Raw genomic sequence first — 16,365 nt, 5'->3', positions numbered from 1 at the left:
TCTGAGACCTCCCTATTCAGTTCTCTGCCCCCATTTTGTGAGTGGATTGTTTGAATTTTTTTTATTATTTAGGTTTTTGAGTTCTTTGTAGACTCCAGAATTTAGGCATCTGTCAGTTGTATAGCCAGCAACTTTTTTCTCCCATTTTGTGGGTAATTTATTGGTTCTGCTTATAGTTTGTTTGTGCAAAAGCTTTTCAGCTTCATGAGATCCCATTGGTTGAGTGATTCTTTAAGTTCCTGAGCTATTGGGGTTTTGTTCAGGAAGTCATTTCCCCACTCCTATATTGGGGAGAGTTCTGTAAAATTCTTCTTCCAGTAGAAGAAGAGTTTTACATATTATATTGAGGTTTTTGATCCATTTGGACTTGACTTTTTTGCATGGTGAGATATGTGGATCTAGTTTCATTTTTCTGCATATGGTTATCCAGTTTGTCCAGCACCATTTATTAAAGATGCTGTCTTTTCTCCAATCTATGTTATTAGGACCTTTGTCAAAGATCAAGTAGCAGTAGTTTCTTGACCTAAAGTCTGGATCCTCAATTCTATTCCATTCTGGATATTATGCCAAGACCCTGCTATTTTTGTTACTATGGCTTTATGTTATAGCTTTAGATCAGGTATGGTGATGCTCTAGAGGTGTTTCTTTTGCTGAGGATATGCTTGTATATCTCAGGCCTGCTGCCATTCCATATGAATTTTATCATCATTTTTTTCTATCTCTATGAAGAATAATGCTGGGATTGTTATTGGTATTGCATTAAATCTGTATATTGCTTTTTGTAGGATTCCCATTTTTCACAATGTTAATTCAGACTATCCAGGAGCATGGGTGGTCTTTCCATCTTCTCAATTTCTTTCTTCAGTGTTTTTATGTTTTCAATATGTATGTTGTCTTTCACATACTTGACTAGTGTTATTCCAAGTTATTTTATTTTTTTCTTGTTGCTATTGAAAATGGGACAGTGTCAAGAATATTTTTTCTCTTTATCTTTGTCCTTTGCATATAGAAAGGCTACTTATTTGTGTGTGTTGATTTTTTATCCTGCTACTTTGATGAAGGAATTAGTCACCTTTAGGAATTTTGAGGTAGAGGATCTTGGGTCACTTACATATAGGATGATGTCTGCAAATAGTGCTAACTTGACTTCTTCCTTTCTAATTTGTATACCTTTCATTTATTTTTTATTCTGTCTTATTACCTGGACTAGGATTTCTAGTACTATGTTGAAGAGCAGAGGTGATAGTGGGCACCCCTGTCTTGTTCCTGATCTCAACAGGAATTCCTTAAGTCTTTCCCCATTAAGTACTATTTGGGCTTTCGTTGCTTTATATATAGCCTTTATTATATATTTATTTAACATTTTGATTGTGAAGTGATGTTATATTTGGTTGAAGGCCTTTTCTGCATCAATTGAAATGATCATGTATTTTTGTGATTAAGCTTGTTGATTAAGCTTGGTGTGTTACATTGACAGATTTCTGTATGTTGAACGATTCTGTATTCCTGGGATAAAGCCTACTTGATCAAGGTATACAATGCTTTTGATTGTGTTGTTGAATTTGGTGTGTGAGGATTTTGTTCAGAATCTTTGTGTATAAGTCCATTAGAGATATAGGGCTATAGTTTTCTTTTCTTGTTGTATCTTGTTGTATATTTTATTTTGCTTCTGATTATAAATTTGTATGATGATGTCTGATGTCTGTTTTTACTTTAATTTTTTATTTGCTCATGCAAACCTCTCTCCAAGGTTATAGAGTAAGAACATTCAAGCTACTATTTTAAAAATATGTATATCTCACTGAAATGCCAAAGTCTTATGAGTGATATATAATAGTTAAGGAGGTCAAAATTCACTGGAAACACATTATGTTTCTTAACAAGATTACAGGTGAACCAAATTTTCATCAGCATAATGTATAACATATTTCAGAATATTACTTCTGAGTACAATGGTTTTGTTTGTATTATAAGCAATTTGAAAGGTCACAATTTCAGTTCACACTGGCATTCATGCTAAATTCTGGGCTTCTTGGGGTCCATAAAAATCTTGTCTTTAATCTCTCATATACTACATGGAAATCTGAAAAATAGTCCTGAAAACCTTGTGAGTATAGGATTCATACACCTAAATATAGAAATATATATAAACTGTAAATGATTATTATATAATAGTACTATAAAATAAAATAATAAAATATAATAATTTATCTGAGTTTTGAATTATATTGACTTAAATAAATAATAACCAAGAAGTAGTATAATTGCAACAAAACAAAATGATAGTTGTTTTAAGCAATAATGGAGGTTTATTAATCTTTACTGTGTAAAAACGTTAAAAATAGATTTTATGGGATCATTCAAGGAGGCAGAGTACTCCTACCCTGCTGATTTTCCATGGCTTATATGAGTGTTTTTGCCTCATGACTCTTACCCTCAAACTTCTGCCTAACCACAAGAGCCAAGTGTGGGAGAAGAGTAGCAGATGTTTTGGTCTTCTTTGGTTGCCCTACAGAAATGTTACAACTACTGAACAGTGCTACAAAACCCAAAATTTATAATCACACTTTCCAGACTCAAAATCAGAGATTGGAGTTGATACATAAAATCACCATCAGGGCTAGAGGAATAGCTTAGCAGTTAAGGAGCTTGCCTGCAAAGCCAAAGGACCCAGGTTTGATTTCCCAGGTCCCACATTAGCTAGATGCTCAAGGGAGTACATGCATCTGGAGTTCGTTTACAGTGGCTGGAGGCCCTGGCATTGGCATGCCCATTCTCTTCCTCTTTCTCTCTGTCAAATAAATAAATAAATAAACATTTTAAAAAGTCACAGCCACTGATGAATATCTTGCTTTTTCTTTTGAAATATATATTAATTATATAGATTAATGGAATTCAGTGTGGCAAACTTTAAAAATTCACAAGCATTTTCAATAGCCCCAACCTACCAAATACCAAAGCTTAGCTCTGTGTAGCAAATGTGCTCATATCACTCACACTAGCCTATACTTAGTCAAATCATCTAACATAAACCTATTGTATATTAAAGTGCTGAATATCTCACATGATTTATGGAAATTGTACTTAAATGAAAAATAGAATGGTTACATGGATACACCTTTGCACTACTGTAAAGCTGAAAAAATTATAAGTTGAATAATCTTAAATCATTTAGACAGCCTTTTAAAGGTCTGTAGCTGGGTAGATATAAATTAGACTTTAAACATGGGGGTTTCTAGTACTGCAATAAAAAAGCAGAGAACTGACCAGAAACAGTTTTTGAGTATGCACATTCATGTTTATTGCAGGTTATTTTCTTATTTCTGTATCTAGAGTAGGAGTAGAAAAAAGAAAAACAGAAGTCTCTTCTATATCCTCCTAAAGACAACAGCAAAAAGAAAAGAGGATATTTCTTCAGGCCAAATTGTCAAGGGGATGAAATCTGCAAATACTTGGGCAATACTTGTGTTACACTCTGTTCTTCAGCTAAGTAGACACTGGTTTCAAATCCCAAGAGGAAATGATTAAATGTGCCAATGCTTTCACTTCTATTCTTGCTATCCAGTCTTTTCTAGTTTTTTAGTTTCTCCCCTTTCACTGAAGCAAACTCTGTCTAGCATCCATTCTGATGATGTTGACCTCTTAGTAGTTAGGCCTTTGTATGATCTTTCTCCTCAGTGTTGGCAGGATTTAATGATTTGTCTCTAAGTAGTTGTTAAGAGATTAGGTTAAAAAGAAACTATAAATTTCAGCTTGTCACTGTGTCCTTTACTGCATTGGCTCATTCAGTCTGAAGCAATAAAGCTGCTGTGCAAGTAGTAATGCTGTGAAGAAGCTCATGAGGCATGAAACAGGTGATGTCAACTAACTTCAGGTGAAGATTTAATACCTGTCAATCACCACATGCGTCAGCATGGAAGAACATTCTCCCCAAGTTCAGCCTTAACCATGCTTAGAGCCGTGGCCAACACTTTGATGTTTGACATTCTGGTGATTATGTCCAAGACAATGAGTGATTCACAGAACTAAGAAATAGTTTATTTTTATAAGAAAGCTCTAATAATTGTGGTATTCATCAGGGAAGAATTATTGGCTAATACAGAAAATGATACAATCAAGTAAAACTACACATCTCTACAAATTCTTTCTCTACCCTTTCTGTTCCACATAATGTAGTGTGTCATGTTACACTGCAAGAAATATTTCTTATCTACAGGGCAATATTTCATTTCTATCACTTTCATTTCCTAGCAGATTTTGTGTTATTATCAGCCTGGGTCATTACATAGACAGTTTCTGCATTGCTGTTTCATTATTGTCCATAAGTGTCTTATCTTATAAAACAAAAAAACAAAATGATAAAAACTCTGTCAACCCCAAATTCTGTCTGAAATTGCATTTTCTGGTTGTTTTCCAATGGATACTGGGAGTACTTAACTTAATTTTTGATGTACATAGAGGCTCATAGATAAAGATTATCTGACTCTCACAATCAAAGTCTTGGTCCTTACAATTTTGAAATGCTGAGATTGATAAAGACTATGGGGGATTTTGAAGTTGTACTGAATGCCTTTTTTCATTACGAGATGGCCATGATCCCATGGGGTCAGGGACAAAAGGTTATGGCTTAAAGTTGTTATATTTAGGTGTCAAATTGACAAATTGATTTTGATGGTTACTCTCTAGTTGTCAACTTGAGAGGATTTTGATTCACCATGGAACTAAATCTGTGTTTCTTAGGGATTTTCTAGATTACTTTAGTTGAAGTGGGAGGACTCATCCTATTCATAGACAGTATCACAACTTGGGCTTTGTTCTTTTGTCTTTAAAGGAGAAAGTAAGCTGAGCATTTAACATTGATTACTCTCCCTGCTGATGTGAAAATATGACACTAGCTTCCCATTTCTACCATGCTTTCTCAACCTTATAAATTCTACCTGCTGTAACTGAAAACCCAAAACAACCTTTTGATTCCTTAAGCTACTTCTCATTGGGTATTTTGTTTCAGCAATGAAAATTTAACTATAAACATTATGAAGAAGAATATAAAATATTGAAATAAATCATTCACAGATCAGAAAAGTCAATACCAAAAATACTATCAAAGAAACCACGCATTTAATGTAATCATAACTTCAGTGAAATTGTGCATTTAAGGTAATCACAACCATATTACTTTAAATATTAATTTTAAGGAAATAGATCATAATATTCATATAGCATAGAAATTGAGCACAAATACATATGGCTGATCGTGAGCAAAAGGGAGCATTTCCCTTTACATTTGTTAATTGGTATTTTTAATCTTACATACTTAAAGCAGCATTATTCCTGGTAGAAGGCATGTATAGTTTTGGAATCTGGTGCATCTGAGATAAAGAATTTCAAATAGGCAAGCATTGCACAGAACAACCAATAATAAGTGGATTTTGCAAATCATTAAAAATAAATAATGTGAACATTTTACTGTAGGCATGAAAAAATAGAAACTTATTTTACACAATGTATGAAATAGAAATTGGTGTATTTGAAAGTCATGAGAAAAACAAAGAGAAAAGACAATTGAAAATGCAAAAAAAAAATCAGGATAAAATTCTAATGGGAAAAAATTATAGAACAGTGTTGATATGACATTGTGTTAAGAATGAATTTCTTGAATAATGTATAAAATGGAAGAATTTTATAGTAGAGCCAACTACAAACTTCTAAGTGAAAGAATTCATCAGTTTTAAGTCATGTATCAGTGAAAAATATTGATAGTTCCTGTTCTGTTTATTTATGTTTTGTGTGTGTGTGTGTGTGTGTGTGTGTGTGTGTAGTCTGTGTGGTATGGTGGGTGTGTAGTATATGCATGTGTGTGCATCCACGCACATATTGCAGCTGTGCAGAGGCAGTGTCAGGTACCTTCTATCATTCCACCATGTATTTCCTTATGTACAGATGTGCAGATGCTAAAGAAGACATTGGATGTCTTCCTCTATCAACTTTTCTTAAAACAGACTCTCACTGTCATTTTCAGGATAGCTGGCCAGTGACCCTTAGCTTTTCTTGGGTCTCTGCTTCCTATAGGACTGGGATTAGAGGCATGTATGGCCACACCCAACTGTTTACATAGGTACTACTGGGGAATGGAACTCAGGGTAAATCAAGTTCCTAACCCTGTCCCTCATGCTTGCATGACATATACTTACCCTTTGTTCCATCTCTCTGTTCTTTTGTAAAAAAAAAAAAAAAAAAAAAAAAAAAAAAATCTTTTTATTTGCAAGCAGAAAAAGATAGCAGAGAGATAGAGAATGGGCTTATCAGGGGCTTTAGTCAGGCTACAACTGAGCTCTAGATGCATGCACCATTTTGTACATCTGGTTCTACTTGGGCACTGGGGACCCAAACTCCAGTTCTTAGGTTCTTGCACACAAGTGCCTTAACCACTGAGCATCTCTGCAGCACCATCTCTCTGTTCTTAAAGAGCTTGGAACTTGTTCAGAGCACACCATGAACAAATAATTTAAAACTTAGATAATAAACTCTAGAAATTATTTTGATATGTTAAAAACTGTTTTATATATGAAAATTAAACGTATAAATATTCCGAGTGAAAATATGATAGAACTGTGTGTACAGAATGCTATCATTTGTGTAGAATACACTTTATGTATGTATATGTCACCTGTTTACAACCCAGCTTTATCAGAATTTTTACGTCTGAAAATTTAAAAAGAGACAGAGAAATAGGCTAACTTAGCTGTTCTTTGGTTTGTTGGTTGGTCTTTTGGTTTGTCTTCTGTGGAAAAGGTACAAACCTTTTACACAAAAACTGTATTCACAATCTGTGTATTCTTATAATGTATTAACGAGATCATAATCACAGCTAATGTGTTAACCCAATCTGATCTATGCATTCAATTCCAAACCACATCTATGTGGGACTATTTTGGGAGGAAGAGACCAGTGGGAGCACTGGATTTGCGGGGGAGAGGGTATTGAGGGTGAGTATCTACAAATATACTGTCATACGTGTATGACAATCACATAATGCAGCCCATCATCTTGTAGAATGAATATATGTAAGTTTTTTATGTACTTTAGTTCAGAATAGAATTGAAGGCTATGTTAGCTACAAGGGGGAAAAGGCTCATAGAGGAAATGGACTTGAACAGGGTTATAATAGACTGATTTAATCAAGTAACATGTTGAAGATTTATTTCAAATTAGAAAATAAGCACATATAAAAATAAATAGAAAAAAATCAGTGACTTTTTGGGTACTCAGAAACTAATTATAAGTATGTGAGCATATGAGCATGTGAGTATAGCTTATGGATAGAATACTAGACAATCATCTAGCACACATGTGGCCCTGAGTTCAATTCCTACGAAAGAAAACAAATGCATGAATGTGTGTGTAGACAGATGGTTGATGATGATAGATGAAGGTAGATGATAGGTAGATGGTCAGCAAATGACCCAGAATATGTAAAAATGTTAAAAGGGAATGAAAAAACTAGAGGACTTGGACTACCCTATGTAAGACATTATGAAACTACAGTAAAAAAAAAAAAAACAAAAAACAAAAAACAAAAAACAAAAAAAAAAAACTACCTGCCATGGTTAGGAGAAGAAATGAGATAACTACACAAGTATACCAGAACAGTCACAAAACAGCCACAAAATAGAACCACATAAACATAATTAACTTATCTTTAAATAAAAGAAAAATGCTAATAAGGTGAAGTAAAGGTTGTTCAACTTGTTAAGATGGTGCTGGAACTTCATATTCATATTTGATAAAGATGAATGTGGACACATAAATTACACTATTGTTTGTTTATTTATTTTTTGGGGTAGGATCTTACTCTATGCCATGCTAATCTAGAACTCATGTTATGGCTCCAGCCTGGCGTTAAACTCATAGCAATCCTCCTACCTCTTCCTCTGAGTGCTGGGACTAAAGGTGTGTACCACCATGCCTGGTTAACTTACACTCTTAGCAAATGTAATTCAAAATGGATAAATAACCTATCTGTTAAATAAAAAGCTATGGTACTTCTAGAAGACAGCCTGGGAGAAAACTTAGATGATGTTTGCTATCACAGTATCTCTCTATATAGAAATAATATGATTCCTGAGAAGAATAATTAATAAAGCAGAATTTATGAAAATTTAGTATTTTTGCTCTGTGAAAGAAAATCTTAAGGCACTGGCAGTATAAGCCACACACTGGGATAAACATTGGCAAAGGATTGACTGCTGAAGGACAATTATCTAAGATGCATAACAAATACCTACAAAAATAAGAATATACATAATAAGATCTGGAAAGATAGCTCAGTGGTTAAAGACTTTTGTTGGCAAAGACTAACAGCCTGGGTTTGATTCCTCAGTACACATGTATTGCCAGATGTACAAATTAGTATATGTTTCTGGAAATTCTTTGCAATGGCAGAAGGCCCTAGAAAACCCATCCTGTCTCTCTATCAATTGCTTCTCTCTCTTAGTCTGTCTGTCTGTCAGTCTCTCTCAAATAAATAATTAAAAATAAAGGAGTACCTGATTGGTTAAGAGTTCCATTCTGTGGAAAGGAATTCATATTTGAAAGTGGGAAAAAAGAATTCTATGGAGACAAAGATTATGATCTAATGTCAAGCTCCTACTATTCTTTGGTTGAAAGAGGGACTACATCCATCAAAATTTCCCTAAATAATGCTTATCCAATTTAACCTATGCTGACTTCACTCTCTGTTGGAGAATCTATTTTTTTCTTTTTCAGAAGGCAGCAAGACCCAAGAAGATAAGCCACTCCTCACAATTCGGACAAGGCCCAGGTGAAACCACAGAGGGATAGGGAAGATGAGCAAGAGTGCTGCTTCCATGGTGAGCCTGACAAGGAGCACTAGGGTGAAGGAGACAGACCCTAAGTATACTCCATACTTACCAAAGCAGAGATACAGAGGCTCCTAAGAGCTCCTCATTGAAATAGACTTAAAACATACCCACCACTGCTCAGGGAATTTTGCAGAAGAGGGTGCAGAAAGATTGTAAGAGCCAAAGGCTGTGATGTCATGCCCAGAGGCCTTATCTGCCCCCAAATAACTGACTGCTGCTCCCACAATGCATAACCCACAATTCCCTGGGGAATACTAGCAACCCCTCTGAGAAGAACCCTCAGCCAAATGGAGGCAGGTAGGAGAGATAAGATGGCACCAACGTGATATATCTATGCAAAGTATGTTCTTAATTAAAAAAAAAAAAGTGGGCTGGAGATATGGCTTAGCAGTTAAGCACTTGCCTGTGAAGCCTAAGGACCCCGGTTCGAAGCTCAATTCCCCAGTATCCATGTTAGTCAGATGCACAAACGGGTGCATGCATCTGGAATTCGTCTGCAGTGGCTGGAAGCCCTGGTGCACCCATTCTCTCTCTCTCTCTCTCTCTCTCTCTCTCTCTCTCTCTCTCTCTCTCTCTCTGCCTCTGCCTCTTTGTCTGTTGCTCTCAAATCAATAAATAAAAATAAACCAAAAAAATACCATAGGAAAAAAGAGTGTGTGCATAATCAGATTAAAAATCATGGTACCCCCAAAAGTGGTATACATGAAAAAGAAGCATATGGAAAGATGCTAAACACTTTATGTCATCATTGCTATAAACTTAAACAATAATGGGATATCACTATCCAACTGTTAGAATGGCCAAAATCCAAACTTGGTAACACCAAATGTTAGCAATGTTGTGGAACAAGAACCCTTACTCCTATTTGGAAATCATTTTGGTAACTTCTTACAAAAATAAACATACTGTTATCATATGATTCAGCAACCATACTCCTTGTAGTTTACTCTAAAAAGTTGAAAACAATGCCTATACAAAAAACTGAGTGTGAATCTTCATAGAAGCTTTATTTATAATCCCCAGACTTGGAATGTCCAAAAATAGATGAATGAATTAAATGGATAATTAAACTACAGTCTGCACAGATAATTAGGGGAGAGAGATAGTCAGAGAGAGAAAGAAGAAAGAGGAGAAGAAAAGAAAAGGGTTATAAGGAAAAGACCACACATGTCACTTTGTGCATCTGGCTTATGTGGGCAATTGCGAATCCAACCTGGATCCATTGGCTTTGCTGGCAAGTACCTTAACTGTTAAGCCCAACTTTAAATTATTTTTAAGTGAAGGGTTGGCCATAAGCATACTCTAAATTTACAAGTTGATCTTAATTTTTAGTTGGATATCAGTTTAATAGTATAAAAAGAACAGAAGACCTAAAAATATGCTAATGAAATACCTAAGAAGGGACAGAATATGAGAACAAAATGCCAATAAAACAATACAAAGAGTTTACCACTCAAGAAATTGAAAGCAAGATTTTCTTATTACAAGTGCAGAGTTTTTTTTAATATCATATGAATTCTGATAAACATAACAGATAACACTTAGGAAGAGTCACTTGGTGCCGACCATTCTTCCTAAAGGTCTGGCATTATACCATCACTCTGTTAATCATTGTTTCAAAAATCACATTAGGTGAGTACAGTTATTTACTTTCTATTTTATACATGAAAGAAGTAAAGAACTGTCAGTAGACGTTTTGGTTTTGATACATAAACATCTCACATCCTTGATGAAATATATGATGTATGCATGGCAATGATATTAATATGTTGCTAGGGTTTAAAATAATATTTTAATTAGAATTTAAACCTTGATGCTGGTGATATTGGACTGAAAGGCATATATAATATTTAATCTTTAATTATGTTGTGTTAATATAAACACTTCCAGATTTTAAACATTACCAGTCTTACTTTTTAAATTTTTATCTAATTATTTGTAAGGTATGAGAGAGAACAGAGAGAGAGGGATGGATGTACCAGACTCTAGATACTGCAAAGGAACTCCAGATGTATGCACCATTTTGTGCATCTGGCTTTACATAGGTACTGGGGATCAAACCTGTGTCTGTAGGTTTTGCAGGCAAGTGCCTTAACCGCTAAGCCATCTCTCTAGCCCAAACATTAACACTCTTAATAATAGACTTAATTTTTCCCTTGAATAATCATTATTTCTAATGTGGGAATGCATTATATTGTCTGGCTCATAAAACTTGTAATTTATACGTCTTATCCATCATAGGGAAGTGCCTATTTCATCATCATAAAACACCTTCCTTCTTATCCATTATGTCTTCACTTCTGTGCAATTTTGATTGAGGTCCTTGCTTTATTTTTGTTTGTGTTTCTTGGTTTATGTTTGCCCATTCATCTACTTTCATGTCTGTCTGATTCTCTTGCAGAAATAAGTAGGATTCTAGAACTCTTTATTGTAATCACACCAATATATCTTTATTTTTCCCTTTGGAAATTAGTTAAGCATGTGTATACTCATTGATATGACAAGTATGCTTACTTTTGGTTCTACCTTGGTGTTTTATTTCATTTACAGTGTGTCTAATTTTGTGTTATTCTTCTTCTATGTGTATTTGTGTGTGTGTGTGTGTGGTTTTTCAATGTAGGGTCTCACTGTAGTCCAGGCTGACCTGAAATTAACTATGTAGACTTATGATGATCCTTCTACCTCTGCCTCCCAAGTGTTGGGATTAAAGAGATGCACCACCATGCCTGGCTCTTCTATGTGCATTTAATTATTTTATGAAAGTTTTTGCTTTGAACTTTCTTACTTTTAAAATTATTCCTTCATAAATTGTTATTCTTTATTTAGATAGACTGTATGTGCTGTATAGGTGATTTTATTATAATGAGAAATGATAAAATAACTTTCATTTTCTTCACACATTCCTCATTTAATGTAGTTTATTCAGTATTATCATTTCAATAGTATTTATTTATTTAGATAAAAAGAGAGAAAAACTTGAGAGAGAAAATGAGTGTACCAGGGCCTCTAGCCACCACAAATGAACTCCAGATGTATGTGCCACCACGTGCATCTGGCTTACATGGGTCCTGAGAATTGCATCTGGGTCCTTAGGCTTCACAGACAAGTGACTTAACCATTAGGACATTTCTCCAGCCTTCAGTACTTTTGTTGACTTAAATGTTTTGTCAGCATTGCTGGGGAGGTCAAGTTGGAAGGAGACCCTAAAAAAAATGTTGCTGTGCTGTTAATATCATCCTTTCTAATTGCTTAGCTTTAATGAATTTTAGGATTTATTTTTCTCTATAATTTCACAAATCAAGAATTGCTATTACAGATTTATAATCAAATTTGAGAAGAGAAATACTAAAAAAAATAAACTCAAAAGCAAATTACCTTACTAAGAAAAGGATGAGGGCTATCTTAGCCAGGTAAACCAAGTAACCAGAAAAATTAGAGATTTAATTAACTCTCAGAACCACCCCTTGCTTAAGCAGTTGCTAACATTTGTAAAACTTACTGCTCACCTACAAGGAGGACATCAGAGGGTCTAGTGAGTGGCAGGCCTCCGGCAGCCATTTTCTTTCTATGGTCTTCAGAAGCCTAGTGGTGGTGACTTTGCATGGTCCACTCGAGACATCTGGAGCCAGCAGCACAGGTCTTTGAAAGATGAAGTGCTCTGGAAGAAGTTATTTTTTTTCCCATTAATAAGCAAATGCTTCTCATTGTCATCATCAGGTAGATGTGGAATCAGATACTTTCATTAGCATATGGGCTCAAAGGGAAAGATTCCAATGTACAGATAATCAAGTGGGACCTTATACAGGAAAACCTAGAGGGTTGAATTAACATTAGCATGGGAGTTTTTATTAACATGTGGTTTGGCTTAATGTTTTAAACTGTTTTTTTTTTCTACACTCCGTTTACAATGGAGAATGGATTTATTTAAACGTGAATTCATTTGTTATGCAAGCCATACTTATGTAAAATAAAATGGCTAATTTTTTTTCTTCTGGAGACTAATCTCCTTCCAGCTTTATACTCTAAAGTACATGAAAGGTTATTTCATTTTTATAAAACAAACTATGCATGTGCTTTCACACTTGGGTCTGTGCGTGTGCGTGTTCACATACACTCACTCAGAACCTCTTTTCCTCCACAGCTCAGACAGCAGAAGAGAGATCACTTGGACTATTATTTTAAGTTTTACTAGACTTCTTTCTCCATTCATACTTTTTTAGAGGTGTGATCTATGTGCTCCCTGCCTATTGCTGACCCCCAACCAGCACGGAACGATTATGAAGCAAAAGCATGGCCCATTGAAATCAGTCAAATCCGATTATTTTTACATTTACTGATTGCGGATCTTCATTCCCAGAATCTCATTTGGTTCGAGGAGGCAATCAGTGTAGTACCTGTTTGTCTTCGCATCTTTGTGGTTTGCGAATGCCTGTGCAGGGTTGACTTACAACCCAGTAGAGCAAACAAAAATAAATCAACAATAGCAAAGCTGGCCAACACCAGTACAGTGTGGGGGTGGGGCTAGGTTGAAGCTCTACCAGGAAGGGATCCAGAAATACTTTGAATAAAATCGCTAAGTCGTGTTCTGCCCCCTTCCCACCGTTTTTAGAAAATTGGATAAAGGTGGGGGTGGGGGGTGGCAAAGCAGAAGGTTCTGGACTGCGTTCTGTCCTTCACACATACAACCTTTCCTGGCGACAGTGTGATCCGTCCGAGTAATCTGGTCTAAAGGCTTATTTTATTTTATTTTATTTTATTTTTTCCTCTCCCATTTTAGCTCAACCCTAGCGAGGAACACCACCTCTAGCCCAGCCCCACAGCTGCTCCAGGGGCAGCCAAGGCTGCCTGCATGGAACTCCCTGCCGGTGTCTTGAGGCTGGACCATCTGTGCCAAAAAAGCACCCAGGAAGGCAGACAGCAATAGAGAAATAGGGAACTCTACAGATGTCGTGGACGCCCATGTGTGGTCACTATTTGACCGGAAAGGGAAGAGAGGGTGGTGGGTGCCTGCAGACCTCCGCTGGGGAGACTCGGCGATGGAGGGAGCGTCGCTGTGCGCGCGCACAGGTGCCACAGGCCTGTGTCGCCAGCCTCCCCCTCGGCCCCCTTCGGCTCTAGTACGCCGCCGCGGCGGCCGAGCCCGGGTCACTCCCTGTTCCAGCGGCACGGAGAAGAAGAGCTCAAGGAAAGGGCGTGGAGGGGAATCGGGGCTGGTGGGGAGCACAGCAGAGAATCAGCTCCTCATCCTGGATTTCTCCGCCTAGAGCACGTCTGGTGAGAATCTTGGCTGATCTGCTATGCTCCTCCCCTCCTCCCAATTCAGGGCGCATCATTCCTCTCCCCGGCTCATCCCTCCCTCCCTCCCTCCCTTCTTCCAGGCTCCGCGTTCCCGCCCTCCCCCTCTCCCGCGCGCCCTCCCCTCCCCCTCCGCTCTGCTCCCAGCGGCGGTGGCTGGAGCCGCTTCGCTGGGGCGGAGATGGGCAGAGAGCGCGCGGGGAGCAGCAGCTCCAGAGCCTCCGCGCTCCCCGCCCTCGGCTCCCCGCGACCCCGCCGCCGCCACTGCCCCGGTGTCCCCGGAGTCCAGCCCGGCTCCTAGGACCGCGCCGCCGTCGCCGCCGCCCTGCCTCCCGCCGGCCAGCCAGTCGTGCGCCACGCATCCCGCGCGCCCCGGATGGCGCTGTCCCCCAGGGTCGGTGAGTAGAACGGGGAGCGCAGGGCTCGGCGCGCACAGCCGCGGTGGATGGGGAAGGCTGCCCACACCACCTGCTGGGATCCCCGCCAGTTCGGCCCAGGGTTTCCGGAGGCCAAGTCTTAGGGTCCCTGAGGGTGTGTTTGCTTTTCCTGAACCCCGTCCTCCCAGGGGCGCTACTCGCCACTCCCCGGGATCGCGCGTCACCTTCCAGCCACCACTGGAGAGGAAGCGGTGGATGACTCCGACCCTCGCCTCCCTCCAAACAGGCTCTCTGGTGCTCTACTGTACCCGGGTCTCCCGCGTTCCCAGTCCCCCTTCCGCCCGCGAGCGGACGTTTCTATGACGCTTCTCCACCAAACAGAGGGGAACTCCCCTGAACCACCTTCCCTCGTTGGCACAAGCCCGTCCCCAGAGTCCCCTTGTCCAGCCGTGGGATATTCCTTCCCGGAGTGGACTTCTCCCTCCCAGTGAGATCTGACCTCATTCTTTCGACCTGAGGCCGCCTCTCCAGTTCCTGACAGTCACCTCTGGAGAATGACACCAACACGCTGAGATCGTGGCTTAGGTGTAGTGTGCTTTTCTGTACCTGGGAGAATGATCACGCATGAAAGAGAAAAACAAAAATAGAAAACCTTTTTGGACAAAACTTTTTGTCATTGTTTTCAGGCGCACCACAATTTACAGCGCGCTGCTTCCTTCTACTCTTTTGCCCGGCTAATAGCTGAGGACAAGGAAGGAACGCCCCTTTTCTTACCTGTTCCTCTGCAATCCGGAGAAAAGAGCCCTGACCTACGGGCAGTGAATCTCAGAACCTCTATCCAAAACTCAGCAGTCTTTGAGGATACACTGCTTTGTCTGAGAAGAGGATAGTGCCAAACTTACCCTTTAGAATCATGTTTAAAATTGCAAGTCCAAGCCCTTATTTTTTCCCTTAGATTTAGTGGGTAAGGGAAATGGGAAAGGATTTAGAACACTGTACTCAGAAGCTCTGAATTGTGCTTGAGGTGCAGTGTGGTTTTTCAACATCCTCATAAGATTTCTTCGGAAATCTTGTTTCTCACTGTAGTTGCTTTGAGGTAAAATAGGCATCTGTGTTCAGTGAATGGATCATCACCAAGGGTTTGAGAGGACCACTAAGCAAGAAAAGAAATAATTTAAATTCATTTATTTGTATTCAAGATGCCTGTATACCTAAATCTTAATCAACCACACAAAATGTATTGCTTATATTCAAAGTTCTTATGAAAATATTCGTTTTTTACATGACTTTTTTTCTCTGTAGAACTCTTAAACATAGGTACTTAGGCTTCAAGAACACAATTTGGAATATTTAAAAATCAATGTCAGAAACTCAAAGTCCCTATTTTAAGTATGCAGTGTATGAATATTAATTTCTTGTGATTACTATAACAATTTCAGAGGCATAGGAAGTAAATTCCCATTCTTGCACTTGCTGGTGGTGGAGAGAATATTTGCTGTTTCACCTTAGAGTCAAATCTCTGTCAGTGAAAGACATGAAAAGGGAAATTTGGTTAGTGAGAATTAGCTTTAAAGAATCTCCCCTTTTCCAATTCCATGGATATTTATTATATTTTCTTTTAGCTCAAACTATATCAGATATTTTATTTCTCCTATCTTGCATAGACTAAGGCAAAAATGTAGTCACAGCAGTTTGAAGAAAATGTGGACGGCTGCATTAAGAGTCATGGGAACTAAGCGTCATTATTGGTTTTATGAAGTTGGATTTTTTGCTTAATGAAATTTCATGTTTGACTAAAAAAATACTGAGAA

At 38.1% G+C, this 16,365-nt stretch overlaps 1 protein-coding gene across 1 annotated transcript in view; it reads left to right on the top strand.

Annotated features, from left to right (window-relative positions):
• The first annotated feature begins 14,504 nt into the window (after positions 1–14,504).
• The window catches only part of Fut9 (fucosyltransferase 9), a 267,934-nt gene continuing 266,073 nt past the window's right edge, over positions 14,505–16,365 (top strand). The window contains exon 1 of the mRNA XM_004663651.2: positions 14,505–14,575. The gene's annotated coding sequence lies outside the window, so the exon portion shown is untranslated. The remainder of the gene's footprint in view (positions 14,576–16,365) is intronic.

The sequence above is a fragment of the Jaculus jaculus genome, chromosome 7, assembly GCF_020740685.1.
Source record: "Jaculus jaculus isolate mJacJac1 chromosome 7, mJacJac1.mat.Y.cur, whole genome shotgun sequence".
NCBI classification, from domain to species: Eukaryota; Metazoa; Chordata; class Mammalia; order Rodentia; family Dipodidae; genus Jaculus; species Jaculus jaculus.
The sequence above is the reverse complement of the archived record's forward strand: the minus strand, read 5'-3'. Positions and strand labels throughout refer to the sequence as shown.